Source organism: Cupressus sempervirens, chromosome 11 (assembly GCF_028749045.1).
Source record: "Cupressus sempervirens isolate cs-2001-9-10 chromosome 11, ASM2874904v1, whole genome shotgun sequence".
NCBI classification, from domain to species: domain Eukaryota; kingdom Viridiplantae; phylum Streptophyta; class Pinopsida; order Cupressales; family Cupressaceae; genus Cupressus; species Cupressus sempervirens.
In genome coordinates, this window is record NC_143128.1 from 533,697,843 (window position 1) to 533,714,634 (window position 16,792).

At 33.5% G+C, this 16,792-nt stretch overlaps 1 pseudogene; it reads left to right on the forward strand.

Annotated features, from left to right (window-relative positions):
* LOC149530732 (serine/threonine-protein kinase Aurora-2-like) overlaps nucleotides 1-13,777 on the forward strand; it is a 63,841-nt pseudogene extending 50,064 nt beyond the window's left edge.
* The last annotated feature ends 3,015 nt before the right edge of the window (nucleotides 13,778-16,792 follow it).

Genomic DNA, 16,792 nt, shown 5'->3' on the forward strand with positions numbered 1-16,792 from the left:
TCATCTCCATTGTCTACTTGATCATTATTTCAAGGTTGACATGATGGTAGATACTTTGATACAACAATTGAAGGAGGTTACTTTCTCTTCAGACGAGACACTTGAGTATTTTTCAGAAGAGTGGCATAGTGTGCATGATTTGGAGAAGGCACCTTTCAGTATTTACATGGTGACTCATGATGCAGTTTCTACATCGAGCATGGAGCATCTACCATAGGTGTAAATTCTATAGTGAAAGGAGCGGGGGGGGGAGGGGGGGGGGGGGGGGAGTGCTACATGGTCTATCTTCCACTTCTTCTCTCTTATGGGGGGGTCCTTTCCTCACATGAGGTCTTCTCGCTCATTTTCTCTTATTGTAGTTATCTCTCTTTTTTTTTTTTTTTTGGGGGGGGGGGGGTTTCCCATGTGGTTTTCCCTCTTTCTCCACTTTATGAGAGATTGCATTGCATTTATATTTCGCACTTGCAACTTGTACATCGGTACCTAACATGACCTAGTAGCTAGGACCCATATAACATTATTATCTATCTTTTGTGATCTTAATTACATTCTCCTAAGTTGCACTTAAGGGGGGTATTGGTGTAAATATGTATTTACTATTTACACTTTACTTAAGTTTACTTAGGATAATACATATTCATATTAGTTATCATGTAGAGACCTAGGGTTTTGCATATTCATATGAGTTATCATTTAGACAACATAGTAGTTTGCACTCTAATTGAGTACATGTTGTCTATTACATCTCTTTATGAGATACACCTTTGCATTCTTATCCTCTTATTGTTGCACATAAATTCATGCACAATGGAGGATAATCCACTCTTGGTGGATGCATTCTTAGTTGATATGCTTATCTCTTTGCATGAATCCTAGTCATCTTGATTGTCTTTATATACAAGGCACTTCTATGATGTATTCATCCAATTTTCTAATTAATCCATTCTCATTTGATCATATTTTCTCTCTCTTGTGCTATCTCTTGAGCTTTTAGATCTTAGCATTCATTCATGCTTTAGTAAAATTCTTACATGGTATGAAAGCTTGAGGCAAATTCTTACATGATATCAGAGCTATACCAAATTCTTACAATTGGGACTTGATCCTTGTTGTTCTTTATGGATATTTCTTTGAACTACAAGTTCTCTAAGAGGCTTGATCCTTGCTTTTGATTCTCTTTGGATTAATAATATTCTAGGAGGCATGGCTATTGTTTGATCCTTCTTTGGACTATTGATAGTCTGGGAAGCATGCTATTCTTTTTGAACCCTTAACAAAAAACACATCCTTATTCCTAGATCATTTTTAATTCTTCTTTTTGGAACACAATTCCCTTGAGGATGAGTATTTTTTATGGATTTTCTAGAATTCCACACACACTTGGTAGACCATTCAATTCATATTTTATGGGTTGAATAGCATGCCACACACACTTGCTAAACCTTTCAATACCATATTTTCTTGTAGCACACCTTCCCTTTTGTGTGGTTCATAATAAGGAATACAAACCTTATTGGGTGAGTTAATTGTGCTCTTTTTCTCTTGTCAATGATGTCTCTCTTGTTTTAATTTTGGATATGATGAAGACTCAAGTCTATCTAAGTGCTTGATGGTTTCTTCATCTCCTTAGTCATGATAAGATCAACTTTTTTTTTCGATCTACTTTATCGTGAGTTTGAAGAAACTCATACTCCTACTAAAGTGGGGGCTAAATGTACTATTTCAAAATGGAATCCCCTATTATTTAATACCTTTTATCTCCTTCCCTTTAGAAACCTTATGGACCATGGATGGATTCACGATCAATCAATTCTTTCTCCTATTATGGCCCACTTCTTGCATTTTCATCTATGCAGTTTCTGAGAGCTTGGAGCTAGCCCTTTTGAGGCCAACCTTGGAATAGGTTGATCCAGACCTAATCCTTGGGGACTTTAGCTCCTAGGAAAATTTAGTCTCAGGGTTGTAAATTTGGAAATTAGGTGACCCAATTAGCTTTCTTTGTTTTTGCACCAAAAAACTAGTATAAAAGGAAGCCTAGACACCTTATTAAAAAATCCAAGGAAAATTCATGATATGTATGCACAAGTATAGGCACTCAAACTCTTAAACATTCAAGAAAGTAGATTTTCATCATGCACTCAAGGCTTTCAAGATTCAAGCATCCTTTGTGAGCATTTCCTCTTCAAGAACTAGTGTTTTGGTATCCATTAAGAGAGGAGAACTACATTGAGGCATTCGTCATCATCTTCATCGATTTACATTTACATTCATTGCTCCATGATGTCATTTTGGTAGATCTATTGCATTTTTCAAGATTTTCTACATCATTACAAATTTAACATTAACAACACATAAGCATTGTTAAAGCCTTGTTAACAAGAGTTTCTTCAAGCAAGGTAAATATTTTTCTTTCTATCTTTCATATTCTACATCTCAATTTCAAGGTTAGTTCCTCAATCTAGGGCTTGATCAAGGAAAGCCCTCATGAAACCAAAACAAAAATCAAGTTTTACTATGTGTGGGAGAAGGATACTCGAATTATGGTTTCAAATCCAAAAACTACTCATCGAGACCTTTTTGAAGAAGTTGGGTCAACTTTGCTACTATTTCCTAGGAACATTTCCATCTTCTTGTAAAGTGTTTGAACACTTTACCAACAAGTCAATATGTTCCTAGAGATTTGAGAAAAATAATATTTTTTGGGTTTTATGTCATGATTGTAGAATCACAATCAGAATTTTAGTCACAAGTTCAAATCCACAATAATCAAAGTGAAAAGGGACATTACCTTTAACATTTTGAGGTACACAATTTATCATTTATTTCACCTTTTAGCCTAGACCTATTTCTATATTTTAATTAGGTTCGATGCATAGATTTAGCATCTCGGTCCATTGTTCACTCCTCATTAACTCAATTAGTTCAATTTCATATTTATAATTACACGTCTTTAAGAATTTTACATTGCATGAAAAAGAACTTCTTGGCATACTTCCTTGATATAATTTGGTTTAATTATTGGTATCCCTTCATGTATTTTGATTTCACTAATATAACTTGATTAATGTTGAGAGTCATGTTTGGAATCCTCTCTTTCTCTTGTATTTAATATTTAATGTGTGAAAAGTGTTAGGTTAATAAATTTTCCTCACTTTTTTTGACATTAAACACCATCAACATATTTTACCAAAGAACAATGTATAATTTTATTTGAGTTCTATTTGAACAACCTACAAGCTAGTAGGATTCGGTAAGTTATTGACATACAATTTAAAAAGTTAGATTTCATATAGGAGTTGGGCTCAAAGTCATGTCTCTTTTGGTGTAAAATGCACCTTTTTTGGCACAAATGGATGTACAAAGAAAAAATCACATGCTCATTAGGAACTTTTACATGTAAATTGTCTTGTTGAGGTCAAGATTGCCATAGTAGTTGGGCACCTTTACATGCACATTGTCTTGTTGAGGTCAGAATTTCCATAGCAGTTGAGCTCAAAGACATGTCTCTTTAGGTTTAAAATCTGCCTTGGTTGGGCCCAAATGAATATACTTAGATAAATGCTCATTGGGTACTTTTACATGTGTATTTCCTTGTTGAGGCCAATGTACATTATCTTGTTGAGATTGGAATTTCCATTATAGTTGGGCACTGTACCATACAATTGTCTTGTTTGAGTTGGAAATTGTAAGGTATTTGGGCACTTTTACATGCATAAATAGAATATTAAAATTAATTTTGGAAAAATTAAATGATGCTTGGAGTGAACTAGAGTGACAATTTCCATCTTTGGAGTTAAAAGTAAAAACATTTGGATCATATTAAAGTGACAGTTCCTATCTTTGGATCTCACCTAGTTTGCATCTGGATTCGATTTTTGTTTTGTTTTTCAACTACTTCATTTCCAACCCACAAAACTTAGATTCTATCTTACAAATTCCAATATTGACCCACACTTTAGCCATCATCTTGTGGTTTTATTTCTATATTGATCTAATGAAGGGGAGGTGACCTAGCATGGAGCCCCAAGAGGGGTTAGAATTCAAACTCTACTTAGCCTCTCCCAAGTTAGGCTCTTAAAAATTAAATATGTGTTGTTTACTTATTTATGTTCAATCTCGACCGCTCCTCCATTTCTTCCTCATCATCCTCATCAAATAGACCTGATTTTCACAACTTCATTATCAACAAGTTGATCTCTCATCTCAATTCTCATTGACAGTTGAGTGATTTGTTAAGAAGTAAATTCCATTGACAACTAAGAGGGGGAGGGGGGTGAATCAATTGTGAGATATTAATTTTAAATCTAAACTTATTAAATCTAGTTCCAATAACCAAAATAATGAGCCACAAAAAGAGATAAACCATGATGACACAATGATTTATTGACTACGGGGGGAACCCTAATGGAAATGGTACTCACAAGATAGTGTACTAATAAATAAGTTCCTCGTGAAAGGATGTGACCCTGTTGGGAGTCAATTACATTGCATTCAATACAAAAATCCTTGTTAAAGGAAAAATCCTTGTTAGTAGACCTAAAACCCTTGTTAAAATTTTCTAACATTGTTAAAGGTTAATATGGAAACAACTAGACCCACTATCTAAATTATTTCAATAACTATGAAGATAAATACTTCAGGATAACATATCCAACAATACAAGATTGACCAATCTACAACTCAATTGCCAATACAATTCCTTTGAAGCTCAATACCATCTACCAAAATTAATCTTTGTGTTGCTCTAATTATCCAACAATCAAACTCGTTTGACTACATACATTACATACATGATATTTTCCAACCAAGGAAACAACTTTCTTTTATACCCTTCCAACTAACCAATTAGGTTATCTTATTAAAGCTTCTCCAATATACAATTAATTACATGGGACCTCACTAAGGAATAGACACCTTCTTAAGCATCATTATAACTATTATATTTAGGTTCCCACATGTTACAATACAATTAACACATTATACAATGAAGATCAATGATTTTCCTTAATTCAGTCAAGTATCAATAAACATATCGCACATTTCACTTCAATGGCCTTTCTAGAATAATCTCTAAGTCTTTCTATCATGAACATGTCTTCAACCACAATCCAAGCTCGTTAACGTTAATTCCAGCTTGTTGATAAGATATATTCAATATGCCAACAACTATCTCTATTAATATTTCTTACACAGTGGTCTACTACCATTTTTCCCCAAATGAACTCCAACTCAGCCAATACTCAACATAAAATCAATTGAATATATATGTGACATCTACAGTCATTTGTAAACATAATCCTAAGCTCGCATATCTTAACTTATTCTCTGCCAACTTCATTGTGCTAATAATCCTCTACGATAGACAAAATCTTTGTTTGTTATGATCTCACAAACATATGTTGTCATCAATGACAAAACCTATCATCAATACAATACATAAATAGCATATCCAAGAGTCAACCAAACCTATATTCCTCAAAATATCCCCCTTTGGCATTAATGAAAACATATGATGAAAAACCATCAATCCTAAACAATTTTCTAAATATCCTCAACATATATAGCCTTTGTAATTTTTAAATATCTTCAACCTATACAATCTCCCTAATAATCTCCCCATCAAGTTCTTCAATATTTTGGCTTGCCATTGAATCTCTCCCCCTTTGTGGGTCTTTAGTTTTTCATTGAATCTCTCCCCTTCTAACATCAATGGAAAAGGTGCCAATATGCCAAATATCAATATGAAGTGCTTACCCTTTGATGAACATTCTCATCAAATCACTTGCATTGGATCAAGTCAAATTGAAACAAAATAAATATGCCAAGTGTCAAAAGACATTTTTTATGTCACACGTCAATCATAAGAACTATAATAGTTTTTCCTATTGTGATCACTCTTCCTAAGGAGCACGACCAAGCATCACTTCCATGTGTAAGAATAGTGTTATGATTGAACTGGACTGACACAGTACTACATCATTCACTCTATATTAGGTAGGGACATCACCTCAAGCATGGCTTTGAGACACTCAAAGGTGTCCATAGCTAATGGTTTTGCAAATATATCTATTATTTGTTCTTTTGTATTCACATATTCCACTATGATCTCTTTCTCTACTTGTTTCTCTCTCATAAAATGATACTAAATTACAATGCATTTAGTCTCTGAATGTAAAATAAGATTCTTTGACATACTCATACTTGTTTTAAAACAATGCATAATAGTAGGTTATGTAAATGCAATACTAATGCCCTTCAACATTTTCTTCATCCAGATAATCTGATCACAATTATTATCTGTTGCAACATATTATTCCTTTGTTGTGGATTGTGAAATACAATCTTGTTTCTTGCTCTATCAAGATACCAATCTTCCACAAAGAAAGAATACTCCACCATTTCTACTTTTTCTGTCATCAACATTACCTGCCCAATTAGCTTTAGTATACGCACACAATGTGAAATCATTAGATCTATCATACCATAAGCCAAAATCTATTATTCCCTTCACATATTTGAATATTCTCTTTACTTTTGCTAGATGTGTCTCTTTAGGATCTACTTCAAATATCACTAGTATCCCAACTACATTAACAATATTTGGCTTTGAATAAGTCAAATATCACAATCCTCCACTCATGGATTTGTATCTTATTTGTACATAGCACTAGGTGATTCATCCTTATTAGACATTTTACATCCAAAAATCATAGGTATTCTAACAGGTTTATAATTCTCCATATCAAATCTCACTAGAAATTATTAAAGATACTTGGTTTGAGATATAAAAATACCATCTTTATTCTATGTTATTTTCAATCATATAAAATACTTCATTTCACCAATCACGAACATCTCAAATTCATTCTTCATTTCATCAAAAAACTTCTCACATGCTTCATCGTTACCTTAAAAAAGAATATCATCAAGAAATACTACAATGATCAATAAGCCCTCTACCTTTATCCTTAGATAGATATTATTTTTTGCATTTCCTTTCTTGAAACCCACACTTAGTAAATGTTTGTCTAATCTAGCATATTGGACTCTAGTTGCTTGATTTAATCTATATAGTGCTTTCTTCGACTTGCATAAAATGTCTATGTCTTCTGTCAATGGAAAACCATAAACCTGACCTCACATCCATCTCATACACTTCAAAACTCTTATTAGATGCATAAGCCAAAAATATTCTTACAACTTCTAGTTTTGCTACAAGAGGAAAATTTTCTTGAAAATCTAGACCTTTTTGTTATGAATAGCCTTTACATATTAACCTTTCTTTCTTCCTCACAACTTCACCGTGTTTTTTATTTTGTTCATGAATACCCATTTGGTGTCAATAATGTTCTTATCTTTGAGTCTAGGGAAATTCCCATGTGTTATTCTTTTCTATTTGTTCAAGTTCCTATTTCATTGCATTAACCCAGAATTTTTCTTTACATGACTCATCAACAATCTTAGGTTCAACTTGTGAAATCAAACAAATTTCTTCTCTTGTCTTGCCCCTTGCCATCACACCTTTGCTAGCATTACCAATGATATGATCTTCAGCACAATTCTTTGCAACATATTTAGGTGCTCTTTTCTCTTCTCTAGTATCTTCCTCAATGTGTGATTGTATATCATTATCCAACTCAAAGAATTTTTTTCTTGTTCTATGTTTTGATTTATCATTGGTTTATAACTTGTAAAAGCTTGATTTGAATTTCCATCTAAATCATAATCACGTGTTCTCTCCTAAACTTGAAATCTTTTATCAATCCTAACATTTGCACTCTCAGCAATCTTCTTCAATTTCATATTGTAACATATATATGCCTTGCTCTTAGTAGAAAAACCAAGAAAGATACCTTCATCACTTCTAGAATAGAACTTCCCTATATCATGTTCTCTTTTGACGTAACACTTGCTTCTAAAAGTTCTAAACTACTTTACTATAGGGGTATGATCAAACCATAACTCATAAGGTGTCTTGCCTATGATCTAAACTTTGTTCATAGTGTATAATGAAGTGATAACTACTTCTCTCCAATGGACATGTGCTACATTGCCCTCAAGCAACATCGCTCTAGTTGCTTTACTTGTTCTATTTCTTCTTTCTATTATTGCATTCCGTTGTGGAGTTGTAGGTGTTGAAACTTGTCTACGAGTTCTATTGTCCTCACAAAAAACATTAAATTGATTAGAAATCAATTCTCCACCTCTTTTAGACCTTAGACATTTGATTCTCATATATTATACATTTTCAACTTTAGCATTGAATATTTTGAATTTGTCAAAATCCTCACATTTCTCCCTTAAAATGCAATCCACATTATTCTTGTATAATCATCATTGAAGATAACAAAATACTTTTCACCATAGAAAGTTATAGTCTTTGTTGGACCACATAGATCTATGTGAACAATTTCCAACTTTTTTGAAGTAGTGAATGTATTGTTAGGAAATGAACTCTTTATTTGTTTAGCCATCACACATTCCTTACACATCATGTTAGAGGGTTTCACAATCTTAGGTAGATCTCTTACAACATTAGAGTTAATCACCTTGGCTATGTTATCAAAATTTATGTGACAAAATATTCTATAACATAACCAACTTTCATCCACTTTTGCAACCAAACAACTGATTTCAGTAAAATTAAACTAAAAAACATTACCTCTAGATCTTGTACATGTGCCAATCAATTTTCCATGCTAGTCCTTGATTGTACATGTCTTCTCACTGAATGGAGAATGATAGACTATCTCAACAAGTTTCCCAACACTCAACAAGTTGTTCTTTAAGCCATCAACAAGATAAACATCTTCAATGTTAGTCTTACCATCACAAGTATTGGATCATTTTTCTTTAATAGGAAAAGTTGCATTGTTACCAACTTTGACTACACCACCTACATAGCTATTGAACTCAATAAGTTTGTCTCTATCACCTATCATGTGATGTGAACATCTACTATCTAGCATCCAATCAAATTTATTTTCCTCAACATGTGATACAAGTGCCTTTGCTTCTTTAACAAGGCTTTCTTCCTTAATAACAAAAAATCCTATCTCATCTTCATCATCACTATCTAAGAAGTTGATTTCCTTAAATTCAGTTTCATCGTCACTTGCATACAAAAAATCCTTAGGAATCTTTGGCTTGTAAGATTTCCTAGGTTTAACTTTCGGTTCTCTCTTTGGACATTTGAAAAAAAAAATGACCAAACTCTTTGCAATGCCAACAAACAAAAGGTGGTTTCTTACCTGTAGGTTCTCTTTTTGCAATCAACGAAACAAGCACATCAATCTTTCTCGCTTTTTTTTTTGAACTTGTAACCAACATTGCATAGTCTCCACTAATGCATGCACTTCTTGTTAGTATCATTTTATCATTATGCACACTACCTTTGAAAGTTGTCTCACGTCTACGCAAAACATTGCTTAATCAACTAGACTCAAAATCTTGCAATTTTCCAATCAAAGTCCCTCTATTGAAATATTCCATAAGAAGGATAACTTCTTCTATAGCATTTACCTTATGATCATAACCAAGAGTTATAGATCTCATTATCTTGTAGCATACCTCATATTTTGTTATAGTTCCTCAAGAACTCTTTATACATGTGGCAATCTCAGTAATCCTTTGAACATCTAACCTGATAGATTCATCTTCTTGCATCTTGGCACTTTCTAACTTAGATTTCCAATTCCATAACTTAGCTTTCTTTGTGTGTACATCACCTTCATATATAATCTTTCTAATCTAGTCCAAATATCATAAGCAAGATTAAGACCCTTTAACTCAACAAATTCTGCTTTAGGAAGTGTGGTGATCAGTGCTTCTCTTGCAATCATATTACACTGAAGATAGTCTCCTCATTTGTATGTGAAAGGTAAATTGATCTCCTTCTTTACATTAAGTTGTCTTTGTAATCAATCAGTAGTGAATTCCCATGCAGATCAAATGTCTTTGCATCTTATCCTTCCAATTGTCAGAGTTTTCTCCAAAAAAATTGGACTCCCCTTATTGTATGTCATGGATCTCCTCAAGTTGCTAAAATTTCTTCTCGAAGAGGACATGATGCTCTAATACCAATTGCTAACAAGTAAAGCTCACACATAACTAGGGCATGTGAACCAATTGTGATATATTAATCTTAATTCTAAACTTATTAAATCTCATTCCAATAACCAAAAAAATGAACCACGACAAGAGTAATTTATACACAATGACATAATGATTTGCTGACCAAGGAAAGTCTTGATCAGAGGGAAAACCTTGGTGGAGATGACACCTACAAGATAGTGTACTAATATATAAGTTCCTTGTGAAAGGATGCGACCTTGTTAGGAGCCAATTATAGTGCATTTAGTACAATAGTCCCTGTTTAAAGACAGATCCCAAATAGGAGACCTTGTTAGAAGGTTCGAACACTATTAAAGGTTAATAGGGAAACAACTAGACCCACTGTCTAAATTTTTCCAACAATTATGAAGATAAATACTTCAGGATAACATATTCAACAACATTGAACTGACCAAACTGCAAATTAATTGCCAATACAATTCATGTGAAGCTCAATAGCATGTACCATCATCAATCTTTGCTTTGATTTGATTATCCAACAATCAAACTTGCATCCTCTGACCACATACATGATGTTTTCCAACCATGGAAATAAATTTCCTTTATACCCTTCCAAATAACCAATTAGTTTGGTCTATTAAAACTTTCTCAATGTACAATTAATTACATAGGACCTTACTAACGCATACATGCCTTCTTAAGCATCATTACAATTATTACATTTAGGTTCCCACATTATACAATAACCAGTAAAATATATCGCATGTTTCACTTCAACAACATTTCTGGAATAATCTCTAAACCTTGCTATCACAAACATAGCATCATGAACATGTCTTCAACCATGATCCAAGCTCGTTGATGTTAATTCGATCTCGTTGATAAGATATAGTAAATATACTAAAAATTGTCTCTGTTAATATTTCCTGCACACTAGTCTACTACCAGTCTTCACCAAATGAACTCTACCTCAGGCAATACTTAACACAAACTCAAATGAACATAGATGTGACACCTATACTCATTTGTGAACATAATCCTAAGCTCGCATAGCTTAACTTATTCTATGTCAACTTCATTGTGTCAATAATCCTCTACAATATATTGAATCTATGTCTGTCATAATCTCATAAACATATGTTGCCATCAATGACAAAACTTGTCATCAATACAACACATAACCAACATATCCAAGTGCCAACCAAACTAGTATTCCTAACATGATTATCATGTTTTTCAATTCACATCACTTCACGAGAAAAACTCCTCAACTTAGCCTCATGTTATAATAAATTCACATTAGTTTCCTCAAGAATTGAATGGCAAGTTCTTATTATCTTTCAAAATGTGAAGAAAGTTTAAAAGTTGGCCAAGGTACAAAGCCCTGCAGTAGGTCGGAATCCAAACTTAGCCCATGTACTTAAAGACATGAAACTACCACTAAACTAAGACTACTAATACATCTACTCTACTGCTAGAGAAAAAAGAGGCAAGCTCCCATTTGCAATGGGGTGAGGGTGTGATAAGTTCATAAGACTACCTAAGAATAAAACAACAATATCACAAGGTGTAGCTATCTTACCACTGTAATTGTTGATTTCTTATGCAGGTTTCCAAATCCCAATTGTCTCTACTATCAGTCTCTACCACTAATAGAGAATTCATTGGAAATTATGGCATGCGGAAGTCTAGGTCTTATTATAATTAAACATTAGAGATCTATTTTCCTTGCCTACCATTTGATAAATTCAAGTAACACGGCTAACAATTAAAGTCATTATGAACTAAAATTTATAATTCCATTTGCTAAGAACATTTTCAAAAAAATGATGTTCTTGGCTCTTAGTTATTACTCTCCCGATCTAAACTAATGTGAGTGAACAAACACCAAATTATTTTGTTTATTATCTTTGTAATGCCCCGCTCGAGAACCCAAGAGAAATAAACCTATTATGTTACTATGGTTACCAATTTTATTATTATTTTTTTAAGTTTAAACAACATCAAGATAACACTAATGTGGAAGCAATATGAACATACACATCAAATACTCATAAGCAATTACATAGACAGTTTCAATTCCTCAAAGGTTCCTTCACATTGAGTTACGTCAGAAGTTTATATTAATCAATTTAAGTCACAAGTACAATGTCTCATGATCACAAAGATATAATAGATACATAATCTCATAAGCAAATGCATAAGTACAACTAATACAATGAAGGTACATCCAATAAATAACATTCATTGCACATGTCGCGAGGTATGTGAGAATAGATAAAATAAATGATAACATGTATACATCAACTGAATAGAAGCCTCTGAGATAAGAATGATAAAGGTAGAACCACATCATTGAACATCCAATAGATGGCAGTGTGAGGGGGGCCCAAATGGTAAGAAGACACTACCTCTCAATCGTGTGGTTACCAAATCAAGCTTCCACTCCCACCGTGTAGGAAAAATAATGAACTACCCACAAATGACTAATCATTCACAAATTATTCCTCAGCAAGGAATCCTAATAGCCAAAACTACCTCAAAAGTAACACATACTACTCAAGAAGATAAGATAATCCAAAAAGAAAGAACACCCAATCCAATATCAACACCGCATAAAAAAACATCATACATACACTAAGAAAAGATCAAATCACCAAAATCATGAGATAAAATCAATGAAAGACATCCAACTCAAGTCAAAAACCACATGTCAAAAGTACATCATCCATGAATCACCAATCACCATCAATGAAAGCAAATAGCCACATTAAATACATCAAATCAATAACAACGCCATTAGAGGTAAATACAAAATCTACGAAACAAAGTGTCATCACATGGTCAAACTACTTGAGTTACCCTGGACTAGTCTCTCAATAGACTATTTAAAGTTAATTTTATCAAAAAAATAGGCTCTAGTGTAATATCATTCTAGTATATTTAGTGATTTCTATCAATATTTAAGAAAATAATGTAGTTCGTAAATTTAATGAGTAAATTGGCATTGTGTCTCTTAATAGACCTCGGGCCCTCAAGCGTTGAGTTACCCTAGACTGGTTACTCTGAACCCTGGACCCTCAACGTGACACATGCGAAACCAGAAAACCCTCTCAAGAAGACAAGGCAAACCAGTCATATTGTCATCTCATTACCATCCTTAGTGTACACAAGCACTCGAGGCATCAACAAGGCAATATCTCTAACTTATCTTTTTAGAGTGTTTCCAAAAATATTAATTACTAGGTTATCACTTATTACATAACTTACAATAGGTTACCCTCCTTTTTTTGCTACTCTCTCCAGCGTAGAAAAGCTAATCCAGACTAAGATAGCGGATGAAAGAGTCAGGCGTGTCTATGAGCTAAACTTGAGGGTCTGCAATCTCCCTCTTCCTTACCTCGAGCCTCTTGCAGCAGGCTACTCCTTCCTTAAAGACCAACTGTATATCACTGACATCTCACTTGATTGTGCCTGGATCAGGCATGACAATACCCTCTTTATCTGGTTCCTTTCACTTGTTGATCGCCTTCGAGCTCTTAGGACAAAGAGGAAACTCTTCTCTCTCCCCATTAAGATTTATCTTGATGAGGATCTCACCAAATCCCAGGCAGCAAAACTTAAGGAGGCTCGGGCTCTTGTTGTAGTTGCCAAACAAGAGGGTAAATGGGCAGTTATCAGAAACTTCAAGGCTATGATTTGAGACACTTTCCCTCCTGGTTGGGAGTTGAGATCAAAGCAGGTCCTACAGGCTACAAACATTTCCTAGGTGGCAACACTTTTGTCATTCTCCGTTCTTCTCTCTCTCTCTCTCTCTCTCTCTCTCTCTCTCTCTCTCTCTCTCAGCTTAGTTCCCTACTCCATGTCAAGTCAAGGTGGCTCTCGCTCGCTTCTTTTGGTTTTTGTTCTTGTTCTTGTTCTTTCGCGAACATCGTTTGGTGTTCTCATGTTTGTTGCTTTCATGGTTGTAAGTTCTCAGTCCTATAGACCTCTGTTGGTCTTTCGTTGGACATTAATAGATTTATCTTATCTTATCTAGACACCCTCTCCTAAGCACATAAAACACAATTGTATCCCATACCACAACGCCCATAATGATCAAACTTAGTTCCTTAGCAGGCAACCCAAAAACAAGTTGATTCTCCCAACTTAAGTAGACATAAATGCACTTTCAAATTCAAAACACAAGCTCATCATAATATATGGAATAGAGAAACATCAAATGAGTAGGTTTTCAAAATAACAAATCATAAATCAAATCTAAATTGATTCAAATCAAACCCTAGCCAAACAAATTTATTTTCTCCCTAAAATTTTCTTCTATAAACAAATAAGAACTAACTTCATTCAATTAGATATGGAAAACAATCAAAATGATATGCATAATCTCAATCACTCAAACAAGCACGAAGCAAACAGATCTTTTCCAAATTGAAAATGTGTTCATGAAATTTCAAACCCTACCTCGCATTGATGCTAAAATATGACAATTAGCAAAATTCCTATTGCAAACAAAAATCCTTCAAGCCTTGAAATTCCCTTCTTTCCAAACCCTAGAGTTGCTCTCCAAAACCTAGGTAAAAATGACCCGAAAAGACTCTAATATAGAACTCTAATTACCTTTTAGGGTTTCTCTCTCCGCCCGTTTTAAAATTGTAATTATTTTATTTAATCATTCTTTTCATGCCACTATTTTTTAAATCTTTATTAATTAAATAATAATGCTACAAAATATTTAATATTTAATATTTAATTTCTAAAACTTTTTAATATAGTTTTATAAATTAGGACTTTTTAAATTAAAAATCTTTTAATTTCACTTTAAAAATTCATTTAATCCCAATAATACAAAATCGTCCTATTTTAACATTTTTCCATTTTCTAAAAAAAAAAATTGATAAATCAAATACCATCGATCAATCCAAGAATCATAAATAACTAGTCTATTAGGCAAGTCACCAAGTCAAACCTCAAGAAATAAATAAGGTAAATCAATCAAAACAAAAATCAAACCACATATGCACAAAAGACAATGGCTTGTAAAAATGGTAAATAGTTTGTTGTGAGTCCTCCTTACAGGACAAGTATTTAGACTATGTCTAAGATTGGCTCTGATCATTATCTTCTCATTCTCACCATTTGAATATTGTAATAGGGCATACTCATTCTAGCAATTCAGAGAAGTTGGTGTCTGGTACCTGCATCAAAAATGAGCATGTACATATACATAAATATATCTAAATTAAACAGGCAATGGCAAGGAGTGGTACATCGCGTAGATCACAACTAGCAGGTGACTACGACTCCATCCCTTAACCACATCAAACACATTAGACATAAAAGTAAAACAGACACACCATACACATGCAAGTATGTGGTAAGTACCATAATAAATCACAAGTCAACATATCATTTAATGCTTAGATATAATAATGCATCTCTGTGAACATAAACATAACCATCATTGAAGACATCTCATTTAACATCATTATGAAAGCAACCACGTTTACTAACTAAGAATCATCGAAGTGTCATTAACACATAAGTAGCCATAATCATTAACAACACGTGAAATGTAATCAACTAAGCAATTATTACTGATATATCTGTAATCCAAATTATGAAACAATATTACACAGCTGAATCAATTACCTCTGAAACTAATAAATGCATGAAATAGGCATAAAAGAGTTTGGCAATTAGAACAGGAAGGCAACTACGGGTGGGCATTACAATCTTAAATCAAGTAAGCAGATCAAAGCACCCAGTTTTGACAGTCTACAAATAGAGGGTATATACCAGCAAGTTTTGACTGGATACGTAATTTCCAACAAATCTATGTTGTTCAATCAGTTACCTAATACATATGTATGCTTCAAAGGAATGGAGATAATTGCTAAAGCTCTTAAACTATCAAACATAATTGCACATTTCCAGATGCTGCAGGAAAATGTTTTCCCATACTAATCTAACAATTTGATGTCCAAGACCTTTAGAAAGTGCCCAATATCCCTTAATGAAATCAGACAAATCGAAATAAGTTATAACCAGTGTTGACCCCATCACCGACCCATCTAAACATGGATCTGATATGCGTCAAGAGTTATCCAAAGGATTTCTTGAACTTTTATTGTGATGGCTCACTACTTCAAAACCTTTGGATGCACCTCTTGGTGCATATTGGTTCAATGTTTAGGGTTGAATAAGCTACCTCATTGGAAAGCAGTTCTTTAAAAAATATTTGTAGGATTAAAAGAAGTCAAACCTCAAAGCCACCCCACTTCCATCCACCAATTCACACCGAAAGTCCAAAATGATGTCATGTAAATTATGCCTTTTGGCAACAGACATCATCATCTGAAAACAGTCTTACTGAGACAAATAAGGAAAATTGGGAAAATCATAAAGACTCAGAAAAAAATCAGGAATTACAAAAATGTTTAGTACTTTGATTTTTATCTTTTTATGTAAAGTCCCTTCTGGGTTTCCTTTAACAAAATTGTTGCTATTAGCGGATTTTTTCAAAATGTTTTTCAGAAATTTTAGCATGACCTTGCAATTAGCAGATTTTGGCAAATTTCTTTTTAGCTGCCTGTCAAAGTGACTTACAGTTTATTATGTAATTTCTGGGAAATTTTTATGAAAGGCATATATTTAAATAGAATTTAAACATACCTTAAAGTACACTCCGGTTTAATGAAAAGGGAAAGAAAAAATG